We start from the raw sequence: 14,493 nt of genomic DNA, 5'->3' as shown, positions 1-14,493 counted from the left end.
TCATTCTTAGCATTTTCTTATGCAGGCTCGAGAGACTGAACTAGCCCTCCTGTTTGAAAGGAGAGCTAACAAGCTCTCATTGGTAAGCTAGATCCACAACTCTAAGTAAATACTTTTCAGTACTGTCTTCCTTTACATCCAGATGAGGTCAATGATTTTAATTCTTTATTAAATTATTTTTTTTGTGGTTGATTTTGAAGACACTGTGCTAACTAGTGACAATCCAATGTAGAGGGTCCCCATGTGTACTGACATACTGGCGACTATCCTGCTAGATACACAGCAAATGCATGTTACAATGGAATGTTGTTGCAGTAGAGATGGCTCCACAAGGAATGAGACCTCAGAGAGTTGCCCTACCTGTCAGATACTCTTCAAAAGGTGCCAGAAAGCTAGGCTTTAGCAAGTGATGCTCTCAAGTGCTGATAGACGTATGCACTTGATTTGCTGATAGATGTACACACTTGATTGTGAACTCCAGACACACCCGTGATCACAGCCTCACCACACACAGGCATGGAAACAAACAATCATAGCAAAAGAATCTGGTCCAGGAGCCAGCCTGAGTTCCCTATTAGCCTTTGGACATGGCTATTGTAGATGGAACCATCCACAGCCAGCAGGTTCCTCTCATAACCCAGTGCTCCACTTCCTGAGCGACAGCTTGGATTTGGTAGTTTATCTCCCTTAGTGCATTATGCTAATTGTGTTTGCTGCACTTTTGTTTTTCTGTCTGATTTTCACTTCCAGATTTCTGTAAGCTGGACTTATGCAACCATTTGTGTATGTGTGTGTGCCCAGAGGATTTCAAAATGCAAATTGAATATATTGTGTTTTAGGAGTCAAAGTTCCCCAGAAACTCTTAGTGATTATTGTATCACTTGTGGTTTGCTAAGCAGGCATTTGACACAAGGGCCATGCTACCCTGTGCTCACAGACTGATTTGAACATTTGAACATCTACTTACGCCATACATCTAAAGAGCATCACAGAAAAGTTCCAACATTGCTAAAGATGGTGAATTCAATAGTGGATTACAACAAATCTCATATTCCTGATTACACTTAAAATACATCAATGCCAGTCTTCCAAACTTTCTATGATTTGATGCTTTGTATATTTGTAAAATTAAAATACATATGACTCCTGTAAATTTGTGTGATTGTGTCACATCTGTATTTTCCAGTAGCTATAAATAATTCAAACATCATGTGTTAATATTTCACCCTCCTGTTACTCTCAACTGACCCGAGGACAGAAGCCAGCACATTTCTACCACATTTTCTCTGCAGTTGTATAGTTGTGTGCAAAATACATACAAATACAGGAAGCCATATAGTTGTCAGTCAGTAAAAGTATATTATCCTATATCTTATATGTACTTGAATGTCCCTTCTCTTCCTCAACAATAACTCTTAGATATGGATTGTAATGTGTCTGCATTATTATTGTTAATCCTTAACTCTGATAATGGATTTTTCTTTGTCTTATTTTTTTTTGATAAGAAATATGCCTCGTACCTATTTTCACCATGTCCTAGTCAGTCTAATCACATTTTATATCAAGTGAATCCCTAGCTGTGACAACTGTGTTTTCTAAATAGTTCACACATTCTCACTGACTTGAATGACCAACATTGTCATGCTTTAATTTCTTACAAACACTGAGATCTACTTTGGACTTCCTAGGCCTTTACTGAGGTACCGTTTAGTTTAGAACAATATTTATTTGTCAGGAAGTCTGAGTACTGTCTTCTGATGTATGTTAAGGTAAGTCTTCTATCATTAATATTACTTGTTAATTCATAGCTGACATATATCATTTGTTTTTATCATTTGAACACAGATTGTCTCATTCAATTAAAAGCCTTAGGAACCTTCAGGGGAATTTAATTAAACTGATATTGAACTTCGTAATTAGAAATATCACTTGATATATTAAATCTTATGACAGAAATACTGTTTTTTCATTATTTTCATATCTTATTTGCTTACCAACAATAATTTATTTTATGAATTTTGTACCTCTTCTGTGAAATTTATTCCTTTGTATTATTTAGCTTTTGTTGCTCTAGGGAATGCAATATTTATTTCAATTTCTTTTATCAATGATTTTTTTTCTAAAAGATAAATAAAAATTATCGATATTCTTATGTTTATATTATCTATAATTATCCTGCAAAATTATTCTTATTCTGAGGTTGAAGAGATGGATCAGTGTAGGATCAGGGTTCGATTCCTAGCACCTATGTGGAGGCTCACAAGTACTTTTAATTCTACTTTCAGGGACCCGACACCCTCTTCTGTCCTCCAAAAGCACACACATGGTACACACACACACACACACACACACACACACACACACACACACACACAGAGAGAGAGAGAGAGAGAGAGAGAGAGAGAGAGAGAGAGAGAGAGTCATACACATAAAATAACTTGAAAAAAATTGCTATTCATTTTATTTGTGTATTGACTTTCAGATTTGCCAGGGCATAACATGATTGTATGTCAGCAAGGACACAATCCTTACTTATTTTCATTTGGAGACACAAGGCAGGAAGAGCCATTTTGGTTCCTCTCCTATGTGTAAGAGTTAGAAAATACTGAGGTTGTGGCTGAGACTCAGGGATGAGCACATGGTTGATGTGGACAAAGCCTGGGTTTAAGCCTCAGCTGTGCAAAAGAAGGTAAATAGGGAAGTAAGGTAAAGAAGGGAAAAGAGAGCTGTGTGACAGCGGGAAACGTGCTCAATCCCTTTAACTTTTACTTTCTTCATTATAGAATGGAAATTGATAGCACACCTACTATGTGTACCACACATTTTAACATACAGTCTGGTGACACACTGTGAGCTGAGCATGTTGATAAAATGTACCCAGAGTCTGTGCTATGATAAGATGAAAAGTCTGCACAAAGCCTGAGAGAGAAAGAACACTGCAAACTACGACAGTTGAAAATGCAGAAAAGTGAACTTTAAATGGGCTGTCTATTGTCTAGAGCTAAATTTAAAGCTTAAAAAATTAAGATGGAACTCATAAAATTCCTACTAAGAAAATTGATGTCACACTGACAAGGAAAGACGGAAGACAGTTACGTTCAGAACAACCGCTGGACTAGAGAACCCAGCACATCAGCAGACTGTGATAGAAATGGACACACTCAGTATAGATTCTCACATCACTTAATGCAAGTTAACTTTTTAATAAATGAAGATTAATATACCTCCAAGTAGTTATATGTTATTAAATATGAATTAATTTAAATAAGTTCTCTGGGCTGGAACACTTTTATTGCTTTCAATTTAGCAAAAGTGAACTTATCCTGGGCAGCACAATAGAGCCAACTCTGTTGTCTGAGGTGTGGGCAAGCCAGTCCCCAAGTTGTGGGGAGAGCTGTCCCCACTACTCCTCAGTCATGCGGCAGTGTGGTTGGGTGAAAGATGCCTCCTTACCCTCCACCCTTTACCACCTGTCACAGATGAGGGAGCTGACTGTCCTCCTTACCAGCTGTAGAACTCAGGAAAGCTGACCCTTCTCCTTGCCTGGATAGCATAGTAGAGCTGATCCTTTTGGCAGAGGTTCAGGTGAGCTGGCCTGAAGGTCTTCCATGTGGTAGTGAGGGAAAGAGAAAGACAACATCCCTCTTGCCCTTGCCACCTGTGGTAGGTGAGGGAGTTGCCCTTGTCTCTTACCAGCTGCAGCACTCAGGAGAGTGGCCCCTACCTATTTCCTGGGCATCACAGTAGAGCTGGCTCAGAAGGTATAGGTATGAATGAGCCAACCCTGAGGGTCTGAAAGCAGGAGAACTGGCCCTGCTCCTTGCTCACTGCTGCAAGGGGTGAACTAGCCAGGGAAATGCTGAGATCTCATTTTGGTGGTGAAGACAGGGGACAGCTGGGGGTCTGACCAAACCTGCAACTACCCATGCCCAGAACCAGGGTTATGAATTGGCCCACCCCACTACCCACCCTGTCTATGATCTGTTGGAGCATGTCAAGGGACTGTTTCTGCAGGCTTAAAGCTACAGGATCACAGGGCAACAATAGTTATCCAACGGGGCCTAGCGTTGATAGTTTAGCAGAAACCAGATCTTCAAGTTGAACCCCAATATCTATCTCTGGGTTTTATTACTCATGCTACAAGAAACTTATCAGGTAGAATGTCAGCAAACTGGCTTTTACAGTTTCAGATACATTCTGAACCCTCATCTGTTTTATAAGGCCAACAGAAGAGCATTCAGACTATGAATGACTTAAAGGACTTGCAACATTCCCACCAAAATGATGTTAACAAGCTACAGAAACTTAATACAAAAGGTTTCATAGCAATATATAGTTGCATTTTGGGTTTTCTGATTCAAAGGGATGCAACAGAATAATGCTTTTGTACCCTGTAAAGATTTGTCACTTGTATTAGTCTTCATGGGGGATACATTTATACCATTCCCTCATTCATATTGTATCCAATTCTTTTTCTTTTCCAAGCTTCTATTCTTTTTTTTAATTTATGTATTTATTAAGGATTTCTGCCTCCTCCCCGCAACCGCCTCCCATTTCCCTCCCCCTCCCCTGATCAAGTCCCCCTCCCTCATCTGCCCAAAGAGCAATCAGGGTTCCCTGACCTGTGGGAAGCCCAAGGACCACCCACCTCTATCCAGGTCTCATAAGGTGAGCATCCAAACTGCCTAGGCTCCCACAAAGCCAGTACGTGCAGTAGGATCAAAAACCCACTGCGATTGTTCTTGAGTTCTCAGTATTCCTCATTGTCCGCTATATTCAGCTAGTCTGGATTTATCCCATGCTTTTTCAGACCCAGGCCAGCTGGCCTTGGTGAGTTCCCGATAGAACATCCCCATTGTCTCAGTGTGTGGGTGCACCCCTAGCGGTCCTGAGTTCCTTGTTCGTGCTCCTTCTCCTTCTGCTCCTGATTTGGACCTTGAGATTTCTGTCCGGTGCTCCAATGTGGGTCTCTGTCTCTGTCTCCCTTCATCGCCTGATGAAGGTTAATATTCATGAGGATGCCTATGTGTTTGTCTTTGGATTCACCTTCTTATTTAGCTTCTCTAGGAACATGAATTATAAGCTCAATGTCCTTTATTTATGGCTAGAAACCAAATATGAGTGAGTACATCCCATGTTCCTCTTTTTGGGTCTGGCTTACCTCACTCAGGATAGTGTTTTCTATTTCCATCCATTTGTATGCAAAATTCAACAAAAGTATATGCTCAACTATGTTCATGGCAGCATTGTTTGTAATAGCCAGAACCTGGAAACAACCTAGATGCCCTTCAATGGAAGAATGGATGAAGAAAGTATGGAATACATACATATTAGAGTATTACTCAGCAGTAAAAAACAAGGACTTCTTGAATTTTGCATACAAATGGATGGAAATAGAAAACCAAGCTTCTATTCTTACAGTCGCTTGAATGTTCTACTGCGTCATTAATTCTTTCTGTTGGACCATTCCCCACTAGGTTACAAGGACACTGTAATCCAATAGTTTCCCTGAGACTCTTTCCCTGTCCAGTTGCTTACACCTCACTGTTAGGTCTTGTAGTTAAGCCTGAAGGAATTTCTTGTACATGCCTTCTGCTAATCTGTACTTTGCAACCTCTCTAGTGAGTGCCACACACTGCGCTCCTGAAACAATTCCCATCCGGCTCCTATTGATGACCCATCTTTCTGAGGCTGATCTGCAGTTTTCTGTTCCCATCTTCTCATCTTACTTGACTTCTCAGCAGTGATGGGTACAATTGATCCCTCTTGCTTGTGTTTCTGGATGTCTGCTGTGTCTTCTGTATCCTCACCCTTTTTTTTTTTTAACTCTTTGGCTCCCCAGTCTTAGGATATTTTATAGACTCTTCTCCAATGCTTCAAGCATACATGTGTGCTCTGTGCTGGGTCTCATTTTTGTCTACTTATACTCCCTCCACTGACAGCTTCAATGAGCACCATGAAAGGTCATTTATGTGCTGATGGCTCTCGGATTTGCATTTCTTCCTCCCCAAGCAGACAATGTTTGTAACTGCCTACACTTGATCACCTTACCAGCACCACAAAGCCCTGCTTCTTTCCACCTGCTCCTCTACTTATTTTCTTCATATCCAGAAACTGTCCCTGCAGGGTGCCAAACCTGAGCTTCAGTATGTTCCCTAGTTTCTGCTTTTCCTTCTCACCCCAATTCTGTCTGTCAAATATCCTCTGATTCCAACACAGCTCCAATTGTTCATGCTTGTCGTCTCCAGAGCCACCCTCTTTCAGTTTTGCCCTTCTCCACAGAGCAGCTGGCTTATCTTTGTAGATCTTACATCCAGCCACAGCTTTTCTCTCACTGAAAGCCTCAGTGCCTTGTTATGAACAGAATGCACCCTAATTCTCAAACACAGTTCCCACTCATTGCTTCCTCCATTCCTATACCTCCTATACATGCAAAATACTGTAGCTTACTCTTCAGACACATCAAACTTATGTTGTATAAACTTGAGAGTTTCACAATTTCTGGTCTCCTTGACTTCTTTCTTCTTTAGATCCCTTTTTTCACATTCTTACCTCAAAGCACAAACTACCTTTTCTAGACAGGACTCTTAGGAGCAGTTTACCCAAAGCTATAGATACTCAAACCCCCAAATATTTTCCTAATTTCTTCAGGGTATCTGTATAAGTCTCAGTTGTTCATATTTTGTTGTCTGGTTCCCTCCACCGCAATATAAAGTCACTGAAGTGCAGATAATCAATTTCTACTGTCCTCTATTGCTTCCCTACCACCTAGAAGTGAATTTAACTCTTGTTAAGAACTTGAGCGATTACAGCAATTTTTAAAAGGCTAGCAAATTATATGAAGCGAGAGTTTGCTAGGATTCATGTAGAGGTACATGCCTACAGGTTCTGTTCAGAGAGTTCAGGCCTTACAGCGGAGGAAAGACTTATTGCCCTGAGCATCACATTTATAGGTCTGACAGTGCTGTGAGTAATGACCACATTTATAGGTTTTTTGTTTTTTTTTTTTTTTTTTTAGTTTTTCGAGACAGGGTTTCTCTGTGGCTTTGGAGCCTGTCCTGGAACTATCTCTGTAGACCAGGCTGGTCTCGAACTCACAGAGATCCGCCTGCCTCTGCCTCCCGAGTGCTGGGATTAAAGGCGTGCGCCACCACCGCCCGGCTCATTTATAGGTTTTGATGGTGCTGTATGGGCAATGGGAAAGCAAAGGCTTTCCATCCATTTTCTCTTAAACAGAATGTAGATATCAAAACTTCCCTTTATAAATCAAGTATGTATTTTAAAATGCACATCCATTAAAATGGATGTAATAATTTAAGAGATGCTTTTTAACACTGTATGAGAATTGTGATTCCATTTTCTTTTGAAAATTGCTTGAAGCACTTAAACAGATGAAAAATTTGTTCCTAAAGATGTTTAATTAGGAGTGTTTTGCAAAAATCAGTAGCCAAAATTTATCCTTTAAAATATTTTAGTGCAATTAAAACACAAAATAAATTAATTGTCAAAATGCCCCAGAACATTTTCAAGAGACTACAACTGATGCTTTTTAATCAATCCACATACCAAAATACATTATTATATCCTATCTTTTTATGCTGTATATAAATCTAAAAAGCTAGTGCTTGATAAGAGTTATGGCTTTTCAGTTAGATTACTTTAATTTTTAATCTTGTTTATAACATTAGAGAAGATTTATTTTATATTTGGAAAAATTGGCATTAAATGGTCAATGTGAACAGAAGTCCAATTAAGGCTATGAGCAAAGTTTAAATTTGAAGAGAAAATAAATAGAATTAGAATATAGTTGGTGAACAGATGGGTCTTTCTGAGTGAACTTTTAGGAAAGCAAATATTTGTTTCATTTTGAATAAATGGACAATAGAGTAAGTACTTTGGCAGGGAAAACCCAACAATGTTTCAAGGCCATACATAGTAGGACAAAATAAAACCTCATTCCACCAAAAGGAAACAGGAAATTATGATGCAGAGAAATTGAAGTCATATAATTAATACCTTTTATGAATTTTTATTTTAAATATTGCTCAGATCTGATCCTAAATGTCATACAAACCATGTAAGTAAGATTGTTTTTATTAACATAAAGTTTTGATTCTTTGGGAATTTCACACCATGTACCCCAGTTCCTCTCATTTCCAAATCCTTCCATGTCTACTCTCTTTCCTCGTAGCTCCCTCCCAAAAGAAAAGAAAAAGAAAACCCAGTTCACTCCTTCATCTTGCTCACCTCTCCGTCACATATTCAGTCACTGTAGTGACGCGGGGAGCTACGGTGTGTTGTGCAGGTGTGCAGTACACTGTCTTGCCCAAACAGTTTTACTTGAGTAGATGAGTTTTTGGTCTGGTTCAAGACCTCTGGTTTCTGTTACATCAAAACTGGACACTCACCAAAACTCCTCTTGCATATTCTGCTGTCATGATTCTACAGGGTTGGTCCCTTTAACGACTTCAGGAGGTTTTAGATGGGCTTGTATTGGAGGGGACCAACTCACAATGCTGAATGTGGACCTCCTGGGTGGTAGCTGAGGTGATGAGCCCTGGCTTCTGTCAGTTCCCCGCCCCTTCAGGTGAGGGGCAGGGCCAGCTCTCCCACACTGGTCCCCCTATGTTGACCAGCAGCAAGGGGTGAATATGGGGTCAGTACTCCTGCATTCATGCCATTGGGGCCCGCTCTCCCATGCCCCCAACACCTGGGCTTCTCGCTTGAACCTGCCATCAGGACCAACCTTCCTGCAGAGCAAGAGACCAGCTCTCCTAGAGCTGGCGAGAGGCAGGGTCACAGCTCTCTTGTGCCCAGGCCATAAGGGCCAGTTCTGGAGACCAGGATTGGTGAGGGACAGAGCCAGCTCTCCCGGGACCAGCAAGGAACTGGGCCTACTCAGTATGGCCTCTGACCATCAAAATGACTTTGTGTGGCAGTCCAGACCATGGGCTTCCATATGGCCTTGAAGGGGCAGCGCAGGCCACTCAGATAAGTATGGCCCAGTTGGCAGCATGGCCCCGGGACATTAACATGGCGTTAGCTGGCAGCCCAGTCCATGGACATCTGCATGGCCTTTGGTGGTAGCATTGGCCACGGACATCAACACAGACCCAGACATGCCCTTGGTGGCAGCACAGGATGGACATCATGTGGCCTGAGGTGGTGGCTCAGGCCACTAATATCAGCCTGTTTCTCACTAGAGACCATCACGTCTCTAGTTTAGCCCCTTCCACAGCACATGCACTATGCTGCTTTCCACCACACATACTTGCTTATGGTAGTGGTGCCCATGAGCCTGTGCCACTTGGCAGTGAGCAGGTGGGCCTCTCAAAAATAGAGATTTTTAAAGATGCGTTTTGTGTTTAACAAGACCTGGAATAATCCCGATTTGAACAGCAAGAATGGAGACAAGAGAAAAACAGAATTCGCAGAGTTGGGAAGCTTGTACATTTTACTGCTCTTGACTGAGCTGGCTACCAGGGTTAGGCAGCTGCATGTCATTTAACGATGAAAAATCCATGTTACAAGTTCAAGCCAAAGAACAGGTACTGTGAATTCTTGTAAAATGTTAAGGAAAACAGATTTTCTGAAATTCAGTTCTTTTTCTGTGCCTTCGGAGGGCCCAGAGAGACCAGTTCCCCAGCCTGCTGGAAGACAGTTAGGCAAAGGAAAGATACCTAGTATCCACTTACTTGACAAGAAGCTACGGGACTGGAGTGTTAGCTGGTATGTCCAGGTTGACAAAACCTTTACAAACTAGCAAATTAGTTCTCTAAAAATATGAAGGCTTTTGTTTGATTTTTTTTGTGCGAACTTTGCTTTAGAAAACTAGCATAAATTTCCACCAATGCAGACTTCGTCACTAAAGCATGTAACAAAAACAACAAGGAAAATAAAGTATGGTTTAAAATTTTTCAGACAAAAGGAGGATGTGTCAAGAGAGGTACTCAGAGATTGGAAGCTGCATTGACTTAATACGTAACGCGACGTAGCATTGTGTCCTCGAGAAAGTGCTAGAAGGAAGGCAAGAATCTAGAAACACAGACTAGCTTAGGGCCTTGGCATGGTTGTCTCTGAAAGCGGGTGAACTTCCATATTGATAGATGCCATGATATGCTTCAGAACGTAAGCTCTGGAAACAGTCGCAGATGGATTGCCATGGCACAGGTATAGAAGAGGGGAAGGCTAGGACGGAGGGACGTGTATGCATGTGGAGCTCAAGGAGGCAATAAGGGGAACAGAAGTGCTCAGAGGTGACAGAAGCTGATGTCTCCAGGTAGGAAAAGTGGGTACAGCTGCCACTTCTCAGGTCGGGTGGTGCTTCACTGGGGGTTGATGTGAAGGTGAAGATGCTTTTGGTCCTGACCCACAGTGAATATTCTGTCTGCGGTCTGGCGATGGAGATGTGGAAGAGGAACTCAGACCAGAGCTCAGGTTTCATTTAAAACACTGGTGATTTCTTAGCATGGGGCTAGCATGGAAGAGCATGGGGTCAGTTCTAACAAACAGAATCTCTGTGTCTGTTCCTTCCCTAAGATGCAGAGAACAAATGTGCAGTACAGATGTTTGCACAGACAATCCAGTCATTAAGAAGCCATGCAAGAAAAGGATAGTGTCACGTTAAACCGAGTTTTCACATCTGTGGAGGCTGAGTTTGGGAGTGAAAACACAGATTTTGTTTTTATATATATATATTTCCTGATGCTGAATGTTTTGTTAACTTTATTAAGCTCTTTACTATTTATGTTCTATATTTACCCAAAGAAACTACCAAGCTAACAATGGAAAAAGTTAATCTTTAAGATTTTATAATTTGATGCCTAAACTTTAAAAATATTTTATTAATAAGAGACTATCTGTAGGTGAGTTCTTATTAACTACTGCTAAAAATAAGAAATGTATTTTATCATTATGTTCTATTAAGACTTTTCTATAAAGAAAAAACTAAAAATTAATATCAACCCCTTTGTGATATATTTTGAGATGAAATAAAGACCATGTAATTCATAGTACTTTAATACATCTAAACATTATAAACTCTGTTACAAAGTATTTAACTATGAATTTACCCAAGCATGACTTTCATCACCAATTACTCAAAATATTTTTTTCCAGCTTACAAGAATTAATGACACCCAATCCTTCTTAAAAATTATCTGGTTTAGAGAAGGTAAAAACTCCAACAAGGTACAAGGGCCTGACTCCAAACCCAGGCTGTCTGGCTGTAAATCATTTAGCTACTCACAGACATCCCCGCTCTCCTCAGGTGAAAGAGAACTCAAAGTTCTGGCTAATCACTCCGTGAGACCTCAAGATTGGTGCTCTTCTGAAGCCTCACGATTCTATCAGCCTGCAGGTTTTATCTCAGGGTAAATGGCACGAGCAGGGCTCAGAGTGGCAATCGACTGGAGCACTCTGAACAGAGTGACCGACTCTCGGGGGTTATCTGCTGTTTTGTTCTGTATCCCACATTCATCCTACCACCCCTTAGATAACCACAATGTTCCCAAATCTCAATCTTACCAAGGCGGCTAAAAACAAATGCAAACTAGTTCATGTGGCAGCTCACGATTTTTTTCTTCATGAACCTATGGACAGTTCATGTTTTATGTTTTATAGGATAGTCTAAAAATTTTATAATAATACCACATTGAAGATTATAAGATGCTATTATGTGCAGAATATCAGTGAGAAAATCTAAGGCTCTTTAAGGCCAGAAGAACATGGCCCTGGGAAGCTAACTTGCCATTATGTCTGCTCCACAAAGAAAACCAAAAATGGGATGCTACTATGTTCAACAAAATTATGATGCAGCAGAAAGTGGTAGGAACATGAGGTAATATAATTATAAAGTACAAATATCTGATCATAATTTACTAATAGAAAATAATTACAAAATCAGAATTGATAAAGACAGCAAGAAACCATTCAGGAAGCTGTGCCTGACAAGGGATTTTTTTTTTCAGCAAAACACAAGAGAACCCTCAATGTGTTTCACTGCAATGAAGGTCAAGTACCATCCATGTACAACACATTGATCAGAGAGCAGAAATGGCTGTGGTCCTATTGCTCAGATCAGAATGCCCACTTGCGTCTCAGCTTTCCTCAGGGTGTTGACAATGATAGCTGATATCAAAATAGAAGGCAAAAGAAAGAAAGGTTTACAGGAATGAGAACACAGCTAGTGCATGTACTCCAAATCTGCCAAGGAAGTAGCCTTAGCAGGAAGTGTAAGATCTTACGTGAAATTAAACAACTGTAATTATACGTTACTTTGGTGAATTGTCACTTGTTACATAAGCTTGTTGGAAGGATAGCCTCCTTTGTCTCAGACTTAAACGTTTTTATTCCCCTGCTTTGCCTCAGACTCAAGCACGTTTATTTCAAGAATCTGCCCAAACTTTTTCCATCCTCGGGATGGTTGACCCCTTACCTCTGTGATGGGAAGAAAAAAAAAGAACAGGAAATAGCTAAGTTAAAAACATGGCGTCCTTGAGAACAGCCAATGGGAGACACCCTTTCCAGTAGAAATTAATACTTATACTATGTGATAGAAACTCTGGCACTGGGAAGGGGAAGCAGGAAGTTTATAACAGAGAAATTTTATTCTTTGTTGATTGAGATTCTGTAAGCTCCTGGCTTGATGATGGTCCCTTTGCTTGCTCTCTCTGCATTTATTCTAGATGTTACAACTGCCTCACTTGATGGTGTCGTCTGCTGCTGCTATTTATTCTTTTACTTTTGCGTTGCTGAGTGCTATATAAACCCACTCATTTGAAACTTAAAGTACAGATGTAATAAATAATTCTCTGGACTGTAAGAAACTTTCATTCTTAGAAATTGTCTTTGAAAATAACTTTTCAGAGTAAAACTTAATATTCTCTCTGGTATAATGTAAAAAGTTACAGGCACTATAGAAATCATTGTGGTAAACTGTGAGGCACAATCTTGTCAATAAGTTAAAAATGGACCTATCATGTGATCCAGCAAATCTACTTCTGAGCATGCCCAAATGAATCAAAATGAAGACCTCACAGAAATACATGAACTCTCAAGTTGCTACATCAAATCTATGAGAGTCTTAGGATGGAACCAACTCAGATGTCCAGTTACAGGTGAGTGGGTAAACACAAAGCGGTGTGCAATGTGACAGTCTCATTCAGCCTTTAGGAAGGACTTTCTTCCATATGTGGCAGAATGGGTAGATTTGTTGAGTGCCCGAATCAGTCACAGTGAATCGTTCTGTTCAATGTGTCCACTCAAGGTGTAATCGTGTATGTGTGTGTGTGCATATGTGCATGTATGCTAGTGTAGGTATACCTGTGTATACGTGTGTGTGCATTGTGCATGTGTTGTGTATATGTATGTGGAAGTGTGTGTGTGCATATGTGCATGTATGCTAGTGTATGTATACCTGTGTGTATGTGTGTGTGCATTGTGCACATGTTGTGTATATGTATATGGAAGTGTGTGTGCATATGTGCATGTATGCTCGTGTATGTATACCTGTGTTATGTGTGTGTGCATTGTGCAAGTGTTGTGTATATGTATGTAGAAGTGTGTGTGTGTGTGTGTGCTGCTAGGCATTCACATATCAGGAAGAACGTAATGTTTCTGAAGCTCAGTTTGCAGTGGGAGAAATACTTAACAGCAGCAGCGATGCAGAAGGGATGAAACCATATCAACAGGGGACCCTCCATTGACTAGTTTATGTAGCATAAACTGTTGAACATTTTCAGATTATTCTTTGCATACTTGAAGATTTACCATTTAAATCACAGGTAATTAGAGATGCGGTAGATGATAATAGGGTTTAATATTATTATCAGCCCCAGGGGAACTTTCCTGAACAAAGGCCTCTTTTTGAGTGGATATGCCAATGAACAATTCTTCATTTAACTTTTCCTCTGGACAGGTCTAGCCCTGAGTTAGAGATTGGAGGCTTTTTTGGGGGGAGGGGAGAAGTTTCCCTATAGTATACTAGGTATTTTAGTGTGTCTTATTTTATAAACTGCTAAATAAGTTATTTCTAGGTGAAAATAGTAATATGAAAATTAGCAGTGGGCCACAGAAATACCCTAAGTTGATTCCAAGATCAGAAGTTGATAATTAAAATCCTCTAGATTCTACAGCCCTTTTCAGGTTCTCACCAGAGTCTATCACCGAGAAGACATGGATTTGTATTGGATGCCTCTGTCATTAAGCCCCTTCTTTCAATGACCTCTAAGCCTTCTTACCTACCATGTTCATTGGTTTTTCCATTTTAGAGCTTACTTCTGGATTACTTCTGATTTGCATGGCTCAGGAGAGACTCATTTGATGTCATCAGATTCCTATATAATTTTCTATGTGGGAACATTTGGGAGACATCAATGTTCAGTCCATATGGTGGTAATATCCCCACTGTGATGCATTAAGTCAGCATCCTGCTTATTTACTGCTATCTACCATGATGCAGGCAGAAAAAAAAATCATCAGTGATAAAGGAGG

At 40.4% G+C, this 14,493-nt stretch overlaps 1 protein-coding gene across 15 annotated transcripts in view; it reads right to left on the bottom strand.

Moving 5' to 3' along the window:
• The window catches only part of Lrrc7 (leucine rich repeat containing 7), a 426,547-nt gene that overhangs the window by 172,869 nt on the left and 239,185 nt on the right, over positions 1–14,493 (bottom strand). The window lies entirely within an intron of this gene.

The sequence above is a fragment of the Microtus pennsylvanicus genome, chromosome 7, assembly GCF_037038515.1.
Source record: "Microtus pennsylvanicus isolate mMicPen1 chromosome 7, mMicPen1.hap1, whole genome shotgun sequence".
Taxonomy (NCBI): domain Eukaryota; kingdom Metazoa; phylum Chordata; class Mammalia; order Rodentia; family Cricetidae; genus Microtus; species Microtus pennsylvanicus.
The sequence above is the reverse complement of the archived record's forward strand: the minus strand, read 5'-3'. Positions and strand labels throughout refer to the sequence as shown.